Below are 16,884 nucleotides of genomic sequence, written 5' to 3'. Positions count from 1 at the left end.
GCTGCTGGGGTCCAGACAGGTGTAAGAATTGAAGAATATGGGAGCTGTCAGATGTGTGCTTTCACTTATAGCCTCCAGAGAAATGAGGTGAAAGCTACAAAGTTTAAATCTTCATCTTTGTACTTGTGATCAAAGTATCAGATTGATCATATCATTACTTTTCAGGTCAGCTTCTCAGGAAGCAAGTAAGAAGAACTAATTTCAGTAAAATTTCATCACCATGTGAAGGGAAGTCTCTAGGTTTACTTTATATAGTTTTTATTTTCTATGAAATCTCCAGAAATAACTGTTGACTGGGGGCTTCAAACATTCTTCAGATGTAACCTGAGATATTTTTCAAGAAATCCTGATCGTTTGGGTGCTAATTGACAACTACTTTCTGAAAAACAGAGCTTTCAAAAATATTTTATGTTGCAGTGAACACACTGAATCTTTAGCTCCCTTTTAAAATCTCATCCAATAAAATGAAAATAATCTTTGGCTCAGTTCTGGTTTTCTTATGTTATCCATGGACCAGATCCTGTTTCTGCTAATCTCTGTGTCAAAATGTCTATGGATTTTTGGCACTACAATTGACTCCTAATTTTGCAAGAGTTATCTGCAGGGGATCAGCATAATTTACAAAAATGTAGTGATTTTTTTTTTTTTTTTTTAAATCACTGGCTCAGCGTACACCAATTTTGTTCTCTTGCCATCTTTCCTTCCCTGTTTCATGTTCTGGAAATGTAGCTAAGCTGCTTATAATAATTTTCTCATTCATCAGACATTTCTTCCATTGCTTTCCTCCCTCTCCTGACCCCAGTAAGTTGCTTACTTCATACTTTTATTTTGAAAAATTGCTTCTACACAGTAAGAGCCACTTCCTCTGATTTGTATTTCTGTGGAGACTATCAGCATGATTCAAGCAATCAAACATATCAAAATAAAATCTTGGCCTTATCTTCTACAATTCAGCTGCTGACCAGAGATTAATGAATGCTTTGCAGGTCTTTGAAGCCACCATTCGGAATTCTTTTTCTACCAATGGCTAGTGTTCACCTCAGAGCTGTTGTTTGATAATAGCACTGTTGTTTTGATGAAAGTTTAGTTCACCCTCTGGGTGAGCACATTTTAACTTTATTGTGGTATTTTGGGGAGGCAGAAGTAGCTGAAAGAAACTACCCTTGGAAACCAAAGTGGCAGACAGGAGCCTACATCCTATTTAAGTAACACTTTCCTACAGCCTCTTCTCTCCCTACAGAGCAGCTCATAGTCTGTTGTTTGCAGGACAAGAAAAGAAGAAAAGAGGAAGTCTACATTTGGAATGGCCCTTAAAAGATCATCGAATCCAACTACCTGATCACTTTGCAGCTAACTAATAGTTCAAATGCGTTACTGAGGTCATTGTCCAAATGCCTCCTTAACATTGACAGAGAAAGCCCAGGGAAGCACTGGGAGGCAGGAGGAGTGCAGTGTCTGATGGGCAAGTGGGTGCTCATGTGCTCGCCTAAGAATCTCAGCCCTTGAGAGCAGTGGAGTTTCATGTTTATTTAGGAAATGAGTAAGGCTTGCTTTCTTAGGAAAATGTGGCTCTCCTTCATCCATCAGAAAGGAGAAGAGTGGAAGTGACTCACCTGACAGCAGGGATTTAAGGAGACATTAGTTATTGCTCTGAGTTGCTGCTCCTCCAAAGGTACCTGTCAGACGCAGGCTGACACTTCAAGACAAAGAAATGTTTGGCACTATCTGCTCCTTGAGAACACATTTTATCCATTCCCTTTTCACACACTCGCTTTTCTCCCATGAGGATCTGTGTTACCAAAGTTCTCCGCTTTAATTCTCTACAGCAACCAACAGAGCCCAGGTACTACCTGCAGGCTTTGCTGTTTCCACCTGTTTTCCCTGCTTCCCTTGCTATCTAGAAGGGCTGCTCCAAAAGAAATGGCCCCTATTTTATTATGTTGGCCCATGACATTAGGGACAGGTGTTGGTGGGTATGGCAGTGGTATGGCACTTTCCCACCATATGCCATTCCAGTTGTTGCTGTGTGACAGATGGCAGCAGTGGGGCAGTCTAACAGAACGATGTCTGACATGGAAGTGCATATGGAGCAAAGGTGTGACACTGAATTCCTCCATGCAGAAAAAATGGCACCCACTGACATTCATCAATGCTTGCGGTGTTAGGCCAGTCTCTTTTCTTAACTGTTGAGCTTCAGAGAAAGCCTTAAGAGAAGCTTCCTTCATATGTTTTGTACCTTCTGCTAGCACCATTCAGCTTTGCAAATTCAGCATTTGTATCCTTTATTGCCTGGACTTCTTTGTTCCTAGCCAACAGGCTTGTGCATGGTATCTCTCTGGCCTTTTGGGCTCTGCTTCAGTAGTTTTGGCAGGTCACTCTTACTGATCCAAAATCTGGGAAATTAGCACTTTTTGGACCACTGAAACTTGTAGTTCATGGCAAGAGCAACATGAGGATTAACTATGCAGACACGTTTTCTCAAACATTCTATTTTCTTTAGCAAATAATAACAAGATAGACACTGGCAGTAGGTCAAGCAATAACTTCAGAATGAATGCATTAAACATAAAAAGTCACAGCAGGTTTTCTATGTCAAAAATAAAGCACAAAATTTACATGGACTGTATAAATATACAAAGCAAGAACACTGCAGGCGAATGCTTACAAGACAGATAGTTAGCTAGTGTCATTGTGTTCCAGAAATCTGAAATGCCAAATGAAAAGTCCTGCATGGTCATTAATTTTGTCAAATGCTGTGAGACTGCAGAACAGCAGTGAGTCAGAGCTGTGCTGACAATGAAGACAAGCAACACACCTACCAAATACTGCAATTTTATCGTTTTATTGTTAGCTGAAGTCCGTATTACTGTTTTGAATACCCATATAGTTATCATCCAGTACTTCACGGAAAGCTTTCTCATAGTATCAATAGCAAAACAATTTCCAACCTCACTTAGAGGTGAAATCTCACCTCTGTTTGCCATTGCTTCATCTGGTCACCATACCACTCCCATGAGCATGCCTGACATCAGAATGCTGTTTGGAGTGGGGACTTATTCCAGTCACACAGAGCACATGCAAGACAGATGCGATTCCATGCTTTGCCTACCAGGTAGATTCAGCCCTTCGTAGTTGCAGGATTGATAAGCTTTTACAGAGTTTCTTTTCCTACTGAAGATTTTTGAACATCCTTGTATTTTCCATAAGGTCTTCTGAGCTAGGTGGTAGCTGAGCATTGCTTTCCTCCAGTAACATTTGTGTTTTACAGTTGCATGCATTCTTCTTTAAGCTGTCTCCAAGAGGTAACACATGCAGACTAAGAATATTTTATGACACTTGATGCCATGTTTTGAAATATTCCACAGATACTGTTTTACTAGTATTCCTAGTGTGACAGTTTTGCCTTGGAAGATTAGAGGTTTCTAAGATGGGGAGAATTTAGCCAAGCACGGCAATTTTTATTCATTTATTCTGTCTCTCCTGAATAACTTAGAATAGTTGTGGCTGTTCTTAAGCTCAGCCCCCTTAGTATCTGGGTGGAATCATTCTCTCCTAGCAGAAGGCAACCTGGATAAGCAAGTTGGTCATATGGGAAGGATGTCCATGCCTATAGCTCACCAAAGAAAAATCATCCTCTTTGACACAACAGATGCTCCAGAGCTATATAGCTGTCTGAGAGAATGAGATTCATGTGATAGCTCTGACCTTCTTCCTTTCCCTCTGCAAAAACTTCTCCCCCATTTGAAAAGCCAACCAAATATAACTGCCAAATATAAGCATTCTGTAGTTTTGTGCAGTGGATAGATGTATTCTTCTAGGCTCCTTCTGCACTAAACAAGGCGGCAGCCCAGCTGGGCTGCAGCATCTACTGCAAGTCCCTGTTTCTCTCTGCTTCTGTCTCATTTCGGAATGGGACAGGAGGACACACAAAGTGGGCGGAATAAGCCTTAATTTTGGCCACTACAATAGTGGGCACAAATCCTTCAGACCACTGAAGAGGTGGCTGTCAGATGTGATGAAAGTCCGTCACCTCCTGTTCTGGATGGGTGTTTTGACGAAGTGCAGCTGGTTTGCAGTGGCACTTGGGGACATACCTTGGAAGACCTCTGTACATGTGTACCAACATGGGTCACTCTGGACTGTAGTGCCTCAGATCTGGGGCAGGTGCTGGCTTGCCTAGACCAGACACAATGGAGCTGTAAGGAACAGAAGAGGCTTAAAAATTAGAGAAAATGTACTGGTAAATAAACAACAGGCCCTCGCTGGGATGGGTAAAGACTCAAGGACTGTGTTCTGAACTCATTTCTGCTTCATTTCTACTCCGGGTCCTTATGTCCTTACCTGGGCTCTTCCCTGGGTGCTTGGGTTTCAGGAGTGACTATACCAAAAAAGGAAATGATGTGTCAAAGCCAACTACTGCAACTCCAGCTAGGTAGCATTGCACTGTCCTATGTGACCTCCCTCCTCCCCTCTCCTTTGCTCTCTACATTTCTTATATTACCTTTTTCTTTCCTGCAGATATAACTGACAGAGATGGGTACTAAGGAAGACATACCTTTTTTTGTTCCAGAGCCATAAAAATAGTTTCCCTGGTTTTATTAGCAGTGCATGGATGTGAGTTCAGCCTCCTCTCCAAAATAGACAATGAGCAGGAAGTACTCAATTTGGCAATGCATTTGGGGTTAGAAACATTGCTGCTTTCAAAACATTTCACCAGAGTCATTAATTAAGTGCTAGAACGGAGAACTTCAACCAAACAAAACTAGGGGAAATTACATTTCTCTTTCCTGACCTATATAAAAAGTATTTGTGCTTAAATCATATTGAAAGCTTTAAAGGGACCCCTTTCCCAGTGGAGCATGCAGAAAACATAAATGTCCTGCGATAGGTTTATTAGGAGGATTTGGCTGTGTTTCCTCTTTTAGGAAATGTTTAGTTTACAAGAGAGTCAGAGCAAGAATAGTGCAGATATGGAGTTTCATTTTTCAAATGCAACAACATGAACCAGGAAATGTTCCCCTAATGATCAGGCTTGTCCTGTCTGAGAACAAAGATAAACCCCATTTCTGTTCAGTGCCAGTGACTAACAATGGGATCAATTCCAATGCCTTACTCAAAATTGTTGGGGAGCAACTTCAGTTTCAACAGTCTTAGAGACATGGGTAATCAAAGAATCAGAGTGCTGAAGAGCATCAGTATTTCCTGTCTCTGTTACTGAATGTGATTTGATAACCACAGCCAGAGAATGTGGCTTTCATTTGACATGTGAAAAGACCATAGGAACCCACATCAGGGAAGGTCTCAGCACCTGGTGCCTTGTGCTGGAGCACAGCCAGCCCAGTACTGCTGGGTCCATGCAGATGTTCTGGCTCACCGTGGGGTCAGTACATGGCTGCTTTGCTGGAGACCCAGAGGATGCCCTGCTACTGACCAAGCCCTGACCACAGGGCTGTGAATGCTACAGTACCCGAACACCATGACACTGTTTCTGCCCTAAAATATGGCACATCCCCTTCACTGCCAAATCTGCCCTGCCTGATTGGCATTATCCTCAGGGCCCACAACAGATGCACCCTCAGCTACAATCTGCAGCTGACTCTCTGCCTCTTTCCCCTGTGTTTGCTCACTGGTGTGGATGTGGACTATAGGTCGAAGTACGTTGCTTTAGGAGCTAAATGCCTCCTTCTCAGACCATGACCATCTGTTGCTGGTGCTAGGAGGGATGTTGGCTTCTTGGAGTTGCTGCTCTGATGCTTTCTTCTTTTACCCTTCTCTATTCCACTCAACTTTTCTGTTCCTTTTCTGTTCCTGTTTTGTTTTTTTTTTTTTTCTTCATAGAGAAGTGATCTCCAGCTGCAGTTGCCTTTCCCATAAGAGACAATTTGTTCTTTCACTCTGTTTTCATTGATTACTCATCCCTTTATATAGTGTAGTTCATGAGTCACTTTGCCTACCTACCTGCAACCAGCTTGCTGAGCTATCCATCAGTTCCTCGTTCTGCAGTAATTGCCAGCCTTTTTATTGCTGGATTTTTCTCCTGAGGACTCCTCCTATGCCAGCATACTTCATTAATTTCTAATTTTGCAAACCACAAATTGTGACATAGCTGTGGGAGCTGGAAATGGGAAAGACTGCATATCCTCTCCTAGAAGTATGCATAGGAAGTTGGAAAGGAACTAATGCTGACATTGCCAGCAAGTCCCTTACAATTGTTTTTTGTGTGATTTATCCAGCCAAATTTTTCTCTCACGTACATTTGTTCATTATGAAATTGTATAAGTGGGCTCAGTGGCCGTTGGTTATACAGACGGATCAGAAGATGGGAAGATTGCCTAAGATGGGAACAGACTAAATTCTTCATATCTTACCACTGCCAAACAAGGTGTTAGGAGGTCCCAGACATAAACTCTGTCTATATGGAGCTCTGCTTTTTTTTTTTTTTTTTTTTTTTTTTTTTTTTTTTTCTTCTGGCCAGTCTAATTCCGTGTTATTTTCTTACATGAATATCTCTTAATGCTGCTTTGAGATCTGGAAGTAAGAAAGCAGAAATCTATTGCTAGTGTGGTACAGGCTATTTTATAAATATTCACATGACAGATTCGTTCTGGAATTAACTCTTGGACAACGTTAACTTGACATGAAAAAACTAATCATTGAGCTATGTATATGTCTTGGATAGAAGATACCTAAAATTGTCGATATTGTTTGCAAGTGGGATGCATACCAAGTAGGTCTGGGGCACTGGAGCAGCAATGCAGGATTTCTGTGATAAGAACAGTGTGTGCTGCAGCCCTGAAATGAAGCTTAATATAATCTCAATTGACCTTTCTGTCTCCTCATCTGCAGGAGACCGAGGGGAGTTGTTTGCTTCTGCTGTTCTCCTGGATGTTCTACAATATCAGAAGAAAAAGTGCAAACTTGTTTCTGTTTGTCATCTGATCTCAGCAGGGAAGGGTACACTCTGAAAAAACTGATAAGCTAATCCTTGATGATGCAGCTGATCTCTCTGGTATATCTTTCAAGAAGCAAGTCCATGCGCAGTCACCCAGACAGCACAATTCCATTCAGAAGCATGATCAGAGCATTAAACTCTTCATACATAGGATGTGACTGCTGCTGGTCAGAGGGGAGCTCAGCACCCACACTGGAGTCCTGAGAGAGCTGATCCCTCTGAACATCAGTGTGGGTGGGCACAGGTCCGTGCTTAAGAACGTCTGCCTCATTTCCCAGTTGCTATGGTTTGTGTAGAAGTTATTTAACAGATCATTCAGGACTTGTAAAGTCACAGCACTCGCAGCACTACAGGGTACATTCTTTCCCTGGCATGTTCTATTGTACTAAAAATGCTGTGCTGTTTTTTTTTTTCTTTTTAATGGGAAAAAATAGGTGTTTTTTTTGTGTGTGTGTGAGTGTATGTGTGTGTGAAAAGAATAGAAACAGAGGTCCTTTCTTGATCCTCTGCCACTCACTTTGCATGCAGCTCTTTGTTCTCATCTAGATACAAAAACCATTCCCATCATTTCATTATAATTCACTATTTTTCTTGGTTCCAGTAGTTCTCAAGGATTCCAGTCTTGTGAAATACTGTATAAAAATGAAGAAAGGCCTTCCAAAACATCCCTTACATTCAATTAAATGTTGATACACTTTTTGTGTTAATATGTACTTTCCATCTTCAACCACCATCATATAAATCATTGCTTCAGCCAGCTGAAGTAAGCATGTGCCTTGGGATGTAATTTCCAAGCAGTCCTTCTCTGTACATTCCAGTCTTGATTTAATCCAGGTTTATTTCAGCTTTTCTTTAGCTGGTTGGGAACAGGTTTAAGTTCAACTGGACAAAGTCACCCTCAAACTGGACTGAGACTGTGCATACTGCCTGTTCTATTAATTAACCCAAATGGACTAATTCACTGAATGGATGCAGACTCTGTATGTAGAAATCTTCACTGGTGTTCATCATCTTTTCACATTTTTAGGGAATCTCTTCCTGCTCCCATGCTTGGCTATTTTCCACTGTTCCAAGACTGTAGCAGAATTTTAGTGATTGGGGTCTAAAAATTCAGAGAAAGCTATGTACAATCAAAATTTTAGTTGTTTTAACATTGATCGAGTCTCATCAGAGGGTAGTGCAGTGAATATTTTCAATGGGAGACTCTGCAGCTTCCTACAGCTTTTGGTACATCAATGAAATCTTGCTTTCCTCCTCATCCAACTGTTGTAAGAAAAGTTGGTATGTTCAACAATTACTGAGTGAAACAAAAAATTTTCGATGGAAATGCTGTTTTTAAAAAAGTAACTTTTTTTTTCCCCCCATATCTTTACAGATGCTTTCTTTCCATTTTGCTTGTGGAAAAATTAAGCATGAAAAAGAAAAGCCAAAAGCTGGGAGAAAACTGTCAGTATTTAGACAATGCCAAACAGAGTAACAATGTGTGCCAAAATAACAACAAAAAAGCAGTCCTCCTTTTTCCATACTCTCAGTCGATGCTGAATTTTCACTTTTCTCCACGAGTGTTTGTTTACAGAAGAATTTTCCTTTTCTCTCAGTGATGCTGCAGAGTGGGCAGCCCTGTGCACAGCCGGCTCTCCAGCCACGGTGCTCAGCTGCTCCCTTTTTTTCCAGCTTGAGAAGGCTGTGGAAACAATTGTCAGAAAGTCAGCTGCGTTCACTGCCAGGGTTGGATTTTTGAACTAGTGACACAGGATCTGCAATTTATTATCAGTCTTCTGCATTCTCTTAGACACTGCACAGCAATTGTATTTTATAACTAGGTAAAAAAAAAAAAAAAAAATCTGGGTAATTTAATAAGGACTTGGAAATTGCCAAATTACTTAGCTGGTCTGTCCAGCACAGCAGTCTGGAATGGAGAGGCCAGCACCTCACCCTTGGAAGGAAGAGGCAGAAATAAATCTGCAATGGGCAATTAGGAAACAGCCAGCCAGCTGGGAAGCTTCTGATTACCTCATTACTAAACACATGGCTGATGCTGCAAGAAAAGTCTTTTTTTTTTTTCTAATTCATATGAAATAGCTTATTATACAGTATTATTGTGAACATTCTCCTTATTCATGTATATTTGAATCACATTAAATTGTTGACATCAATGATACCTTCTGGCAGTGCTTTGTATTGCGTAATTAATGCTGGGAAAACCATGATTCCTACCATTTAATGAGAGTCATTATGTATTAATAATTAGGCAGATATTAATTACATTTAACAGCAAACATTTTTCTCAGAATCCAGTTGTGTATGTATAATGCTAAATGCACTGTGGGTGAAAGTGTGTGCAGCTCTCCTTGCACTCTGTTAAGAGTCAACACTAATGCTTCCTGCCTTGTAAATCTGCCCAGTTAGCTGTGTACCTGGGGAAAAGATCCTTGGCAATTTTAGGCATACTTTTTTGGAGGTCAGAGGATTATTACTTGCAGAAACAAGGTTCATAGAGCAAAAGAAAAACTGGTTTTGTTTTGGTTACTGTGTTTGGGCTCTCTAAAAAAGCTATTGCTGAGTTTGAAACAGACCCTTCAGAAGGCTGAGCATGGTCTCTTTTCACTACTGCAACCAATGGACTCATCAGGAATTACAGAAGTTCTATTTTCTTTGCTTCTGATTCCTCTTCTAATATCTCAGTTATCATAGACGTAGCTTTCCTTTCCGAAGACCCAGAAGACCAGGACATCTGGGCTAGCCTTGCAGAGAAAGCTGTCTTAAGAGATCTTGAGAAGGAGAACAGGGAATGCTTGTATAATGGTCTCCTCAAGCAGGTAGGAAGCCCTGACTCAGCTGAGTAATCAGTAAGAAGTCTGTTGACAGATTTGAAAACAATTTGACTGAGCTATTGAAAGAGTGTGTCACAGATCACAATGATTGATGCAGAACAGCCTTTTAATTATTTGAACATTAGTTTCCAGTAAGTCAAAGAAATGGGACCCCAGTGTTTATCACAATAATGAGATCTTCTTGCTATCCCTTCTTCTGGCAGAAATGTTTTTGTTGGTTTAGGTGGAAATAAACCTGGATATTAACTCTGGTTTCTTCATTGTTGTTTTCTTCCCCTGTGTATTCTGGGCTTTATCCTATCTTCTCCTTCTACCAAAGCCATGGCCCTTGGTCCCCACTTTGAAACACACTCTAAATGAACTTTTGGCTTGGGTGAATTTTTTAAAAAATGGAAGACAGCCCCTGTGGAAAGGATGTATCCCCATGGACTGTTTGCTTAGGCCTGAGGCTAGCTTCCGGCTCAAGGGACAGTGCTGAGAAAAATGTAGAGGGAGCTTCAAGTCTCCCAGTCTGCTGATGGCTATCACAAACATCAGCTGCTGGGAAAACCCCATTTCTCAGATTTTAACAGGCCACACTACCTCCCTCTGTTTCAGCTGGCACCAAGCTGAATCAATCCTTTTACTGCCAGACTTGTCTGAAATTCCTATATAATTCCTATATAAATTCCAGGTTTTGTCCTGGAGTTCTCAATATTCTTGTTCCCTTTAACCTTCAAATGTCAAACGTAATCTTTTAATAGTCAGAACTATTGGCAAACACTTCTCAAATGCTAATTACCTTCAGAAGGATGGAATCCCAATTTCACCATTAAAACCTGGTCTGATTTCAGAGCTGGTCCTTCTCTGAGCAGAGGTTTGGGGCTGAGGATACTCAGTCTCTCTTCTAAACTGAGAAGTCCATGGAGAAACAAAAATAACCACAAAAAAACTAGTGCAGAACTTCCACCCTTGTTGGGTTTGAGCTGCAAGTACTGATGAGTATTTAAACCAGATGTTTTGTTATCATAGAATCATAGAATGGCCTGGGCTGAAAAGGACCATTGTTCATAAATGCATTTTAGTGAGTCTGTACAGGACAGCCCTGCAGGTCTAGAACTACTTGTATGCAGTTTCTATGTTTGTTTGTTTTTTTTATATGGAACTCAGCACTAGGAAACCTCAGATTACATATTTCTTCAAAGCACATTGTCTTTATTGTTTAGTAAAGACAATTTTGCTACACAAATTAGAATTTAGTTGTTTTGTTTCCATAAGATGAGATGAATTGTTTTTTTGTTTTTTGTTTTTTTTTTTCCCCACTCTTCTAGCCCATTCACCCTTAATTTTTGTCCCTGAGAGGCAAGGGCAGTTAGTTTATCCCTGTGGATTGAGTAAGGAAAGAAGGTATGTGGTGGAGGAGTTGGTGGCATATTGCTGTGAGGCAGAGATGAGGCTGTTAACAAACTCAGATTGTGAGGGAATCACCACATCCCTGAAGTTATTGTCCAATTGTTCTGACACTGAATGGCCTATCCATAAATTGCAGAGTACAGTATTTATACATGTTTTTATGAGGAACATGAATATCACCTTACATGGATGTTGCAATGCTTCTGCTCCTTCAAAAACCATCTTCCTGACCTAGTTCTCATTGCTGCTTTTCTTTGGGAGGCAACAGTCACGTGTATCAGGCTGCTGCCAGTTGCTGTGATGGATCTCTTGCTCACTCCTAAACACTGGTTCTGTGCTGGGAGGCAGCAACTGTGCAGAGCCAGGGTGTACCAGTGGATAAGTCACTGTATTTCCTCTGCTTGTCTTCTGCCAGAGTGTGCTGTAGCCCTGGGTTTGCACCATGCAGAATAAGGCATTGCAAAGACTTTTTCTGATAGTCATTTCTGCGTGTGCCATGGTGACACTAAAGACTCTACTGAGCTGAAGTATTGAACTGTGGTCTGTAAGTACTTGAAAATCATTTACATTGGGAAATACCTGGCAGCTGTGAATTAATTGCTATGGACGAAAATTATTCAGGGTGTCATTCTGAATGTAAGGTTGTAGGTTATATTACTCAAACTTCTGGGAACATACTGACTTCACAGCTGCAAGACTACTTGAACCCTTTCAGATAATGCCCCTCATTCTTTAAAATGTGAAACTAATATTGAAGTACACTGGGCAGCCTGGTTCATCATATTTCTGTGCAGGTATTTGCTCACAACCAGTGCCCTCTTTATGGCTGAAGACCCCCATCCTGCCCCACATCCTCATCCCATCCTGAGAATTCTGACTCTCCAGCAGCCATGGCATGAATGGCAAGAGAACAGGAGCATCTAGCATGATAGCAGCTAGTTGCATGCATCCATCTTTTATAGACAGAAGTAAATGTATCCTGGTAAGATGAACACTGCTCAACAGTGCATGCTTTATCTCTAACAAACTACTCTCTGATTTTGGGATGGAGTGCACAGTACTTGGGAGCTTGTAGGGAAATGCAACATTATTCATTCCCTTTAGGTAATGCTGTCCTGTGCACTTTTGCAGGGGTTTCCAGTTGACAGTTTTGCCATCTAATAGGTCAGATTATCCTCTGAAAAGGAAAAATAAATCTGCATAAATTGCTTTATTGTAGATTTTTTCAATAGAACTTTTTATTTCCTTTTCACTCAGCTATAGGCCAAAATAAATACACATGCACATATCCTCTCTCCTTATAGATAGGTAGAAAAGGGCTTGAGGCTTCAAAGCAGAGCCATAGCCCTACGAGAAAATAAAAATAATAACCCCAGAGTACAGAACATGTAGGATTCCAATATAAATGCCTATTTTCTTTTGATATCTTTTTAAAATAGTGTTCAAGATTGAAAACATCTGTCACAGATGTAAAATTATCTTATATGTTTCACTTTGAAATGTTACCAGATTATTTACAATTTCGAGATAAGTGGTTAGTGACCGTATATTTTCTAGTCTCTGTGGAAAGGTAATTACGCTGTTCAAATCACAAATGGAAAAGCACGGCGCAGAAAACTCCTGTGTTTCCTTTTCCCCTCTAGTGCCTTCCCCAGCCCTCCTTTTTTGCCTGCTCTTCAGCTCTTCACTTCTAATCCATCCTCACTTTTCCTGCTGCTCATTAAGAAAATAAAAATTTTCTGTTTGTATAAATTACTAAATGTGTACCTAAATTTATAATGAAAATTTTGAAATGAAAAGCACTGATATCCTTTACCTTTTCTTACAGCTTTGATTAGTATCACTGGCTTATGAACCACTATAGGACAATCTTGTTTTTGTCTTTATTCCTCCTCCTGCTTACTCAGTAAAGATGTGAATTTATCTTGCTTCCTACTTTCAAATATAGGTATGGAAGCATCATTCCCCTGTGGTGCTGTCACTTGCAAAAGCTTTTCTGTTCCCCTCATGTTCCCACTGTTTCAGAAAAGCATATTTCTGATCTTATGGATCTTATTTGCATTTTTTTCTGCTTTCCAGACCAGAGAGCTATGCTTTGACTGTCGTCCTGTTGTTCATGGACCATGTATGGAGGAGAGGGCTCCTGAAATGCCGGCCCAACTGCAAAATGAGAGGAGAAGGAAGAGGAAAATTCACTTGGAGGTGGTCTGCAGATGAGCTTTTCCTATGAATGGAAACCAAATTTGACAGTAAATTCATGTCAGGTAAAGCAAATATTTTTCTTTGCCTCAGCAGATTATATTTCTTTGTTTTCCTTTAGACATAAAAGAACATAAAACTTTGACAGCCCTAAACAAAGCACTTATTTGAAGTCAAAGTTCACTTAGAGAATGTTGAAATTAAACAGTTACTATTTGATAATTAATTATCTGAGCTAGAACAATTAAATGAATTCAATCTATATGTTTCTGAAAGTGCTGTTGTAGAGTATGAATAAGTATTTTACAATCCTATGGAAGTCCCTTCTCCTCTCCTGTTTATTGAGAAAAAAGTTAGGGCTCTCATTTTACAGAGGAAAAGCCATGGCAAAGGGAGCATAAGGGTCTAGTTTCAAGTCCTTTCTTCTCTCTCCTATATATTCATGCTGGTTCTTTACCAGGTCTGTAGTTCTGACCTCTGTGAAACATTCCCGCATGGCCAAGGGCATCCCCAGTTCAGCAACAGCGCAGCTGCAACACTGCCATCCAGGACATCATAGAACCATCTTTGTATCATTTGAGTTGGAACAGATCCTAAAAGGTCATCTAGTCCAATCCCCTTGCAATGAACAGGAACACCTAAGGCTACATAAGGTTGCACAGAGTCTGGTCCAGCCTGACTTTGAACATCTACAGGAATGGGGCATCCACCACACCTTTGAGCAACATGCTCTAGTCCCTCACTGCCCTTATCGTAAAATCTGCTTAAGAGTCTACACCTTCTTTCTTACAGTCCTCCCTTTAGATACTGAAAGGTGACTATCGATTCATCTGCAGAGCCTTCTCTTCTTCAGAATGAGCAGCCTCAGCCCTCAGCCTGTCCTTGTAGAAGATGTGTTCCATCCCTTGGATCATTTCTGTGGCTCTCCTCTGGATGCCCTCCAACAGGTCTTTCCTGTATTAAGGATTCCACATACTGACACAAGACCGCAAGTGAGGTCTCACAGCACAGAGCAGAACAGCAGAATCACCTCCCTCACCCTGCTGGCCACACTTTTTGATGCAGCCCAGGATCTGGTTGGCTTTCTGGGCTTAGAGAGCACACTGCTGGCTCATGTTCAGTTCAGCATTCATCACTTTCCCAAGGTTCTTTTCAGAAGGGCTGTGCTCAATCCTTTCATCCCCAGCTTTTATTGACTGTAGGGGTTGCCGATGACCCAGGTGGAAGGCCTTGCACTGTACCTTGTAGAACCTCATGAGGTTCTCCTTGGCCCACTTATCTAGCTTGTCTAGGTCTCTTATAATGGCATCCCATTCCTTAGTGTGTTGACTGAACTACACAGTGTGGTGTCATATGCAAACTGGCTGATGGTGCACTTGATCTCACTGCTGATGTGGCAGTGTGAAGTTGAGCATTAAGGCAGGATTCAAAGAAATAGGATGAATTAATGCCATGGTTATTTAGTTAGTGAAGTTGTCTGGAAGAAAGTAAAATATGCAAGGAAAAGCAAACCTGTGGTTTGAAGATATTCTTCTGGATGGAAAAGTCAGCAATCAGGAGGTGAGTGAGACTTGGGTTAGAGCACAAGTAGTTTTGAAGATGGGGCACTTGTCCTGGAATTGATGGGTGCAGACTAGTCCATGGAGGTAGCTTAATAAAAATAAATAACTGGGGAACAATCTTTCCAGCAGTATTATGAGAGCTGAAGGTGAGATGTGGTTTCAATTAGCAAATCTGGACCATTGCTATCCTCAAAACAGGAGATGGAAAAGGGTGTAGTTTGGCTATCTTGTGGCTGCCCAGATGATGAGAACAGTGTCATAGACGGGTTGGGTGGTGCAGGCAACTGGAAGATATTGAAGTGGTCTGCATATGTGTGCTGAGCATTATCTATTGGTTGGAGCTGGAGCTCTTGGCTATGTGAAGCATTAATCATGTATGACCAGAGAGAAACGAGGAGTAAAGGGGTTTGAGAGGACAAATAAGAGCTCAAGTGACAAAACTAAGCTTCAACTGACCACTGCTTATCACAGGAGGAATCAGAGAATGTTTGACAATGAACAGAGCTTTAACAGAGACTTTGCCTTGGCAGGAGTCCTAAATTAGTGGTGAGCAAGTGAATGGACATACGGTCTCTAATGAGTCTATTCAAAAGCTTCAAACAAAATAACCGTTCATTTTTCTCATTTCTTCTGCCTTTCTACTTCCTTATTTGTGTGCAACTCCAAGTGGAAATGTCAAATGGTGGTTTTCCAATGTTTCCAAGAGAGATAAAAAAGAAAAATAGCAGAATTAGCTTTGCTAATATTCTTGGCATGATGTTCCAGATAGATTTCTAGACCAAAAAGTGATTTTGATCTAGATATTTGGATAACTTCCAGACATCTGGACTTCCTGAAGTCAGCTTAGTTTTCATCTACATTTTTTGTTTTTCCTATCATACTATCAAAAGTACCGCAAAAATACTTAAGCACAGGAGGAACAAGCTTACAGGGAAATTTTCCAGGAATTAACTGTATGCATTTGGCTAGGTGCGGTTAAGGAAGTGTGATGAGGATTATCTTCTAGGCATTCTGTCCCTTCAGAAGAAAAGTGAAACATCTGTGGGGCAAAACCAGTATGTAATTAGAAGTAATGGAGTCCTGCTAAGGCTCAGGCTGTGGCTCTTGGTTCTATTCTGGTTCCTAAAGTTTTTACTTGCGGTCTGTGGAGAGCTGACAGGATATGTCTCTGACTCCTTTTTTTTTCCAATCTATTTATTGTCTAGGAAGAGCAGCTGGAAATTTTCTTTGTACATTCATTATAAGCTGCATCTACACTAGAAGATCAGCTAGATCAGTTGTGACTGCAAGTTAAAGTCATCAGCGCTTCGTATCTGCATAGTAATAATGGAGCAATTTTATAAGGAAGATTACAGTAAGAGGACAATAATAGGAAGTAGAGTGGCATCAGCAAAATGGACATCAGCAGAGACAGGTTAAAAAAAAAAAAGGGAAAGATGTATGCAGAGAAGGAGGGACAACAGGGTGTGGGGACTGTGTTGAGCAAAGGCATCCCAGAATCTGGTGCTCTGTTATGCTCTGATGTGCAAAGAAGTAAATAGGGCTTCACTTGACATGAGGATTGAGATACTCAAAGGCAAAATCCCTATCAGATCTATATAATCTTTTTTGCCATCTTGGTTTTTCAGTGGTTGCCTGAAATACAAACTTTATATCTGGTTCATGTGCTTCTTCATCTATTTATGGTACTACACAAATTTTAGGGACAAGGCTTCCTCTCTGTATGTGCAAATTATGTGTCTCTTTCAGGTTGTAATTGGGACCTTGGCTTCTTTTGTGGAACACTGTGTGCTTTGTGACTTTTTCTAATGCTTGGGTTTTTCCTTTTTTACAATGATCATAACTTGCGTAAGACTGTTATTCATAGCCCAAGTAGAATGAGGATCATACAAAATACCTGTCATCTTGATGATGTAATTGTTCAACTGAAGAAGTGTTACTCATG

This window comes from Centrocercus urophasianus, unplaced genomic scaffold, assembly GCF_019232065.1.
Source record: "Centrocercus urophasianus isolate 14NV4802_14NV808 unplaced genomic scaffold, USGS_Curo_1.0 seq_25, whole genome shotgun sequence".
NCBI lineage: Eukaryota > Metazoa > Chordata > Aves > Galliformes > Phasianidae > Centrocercus > Centrocercus urophasianus.
This window is presented reverse-complemented; position numbering follows the sequence as displayed.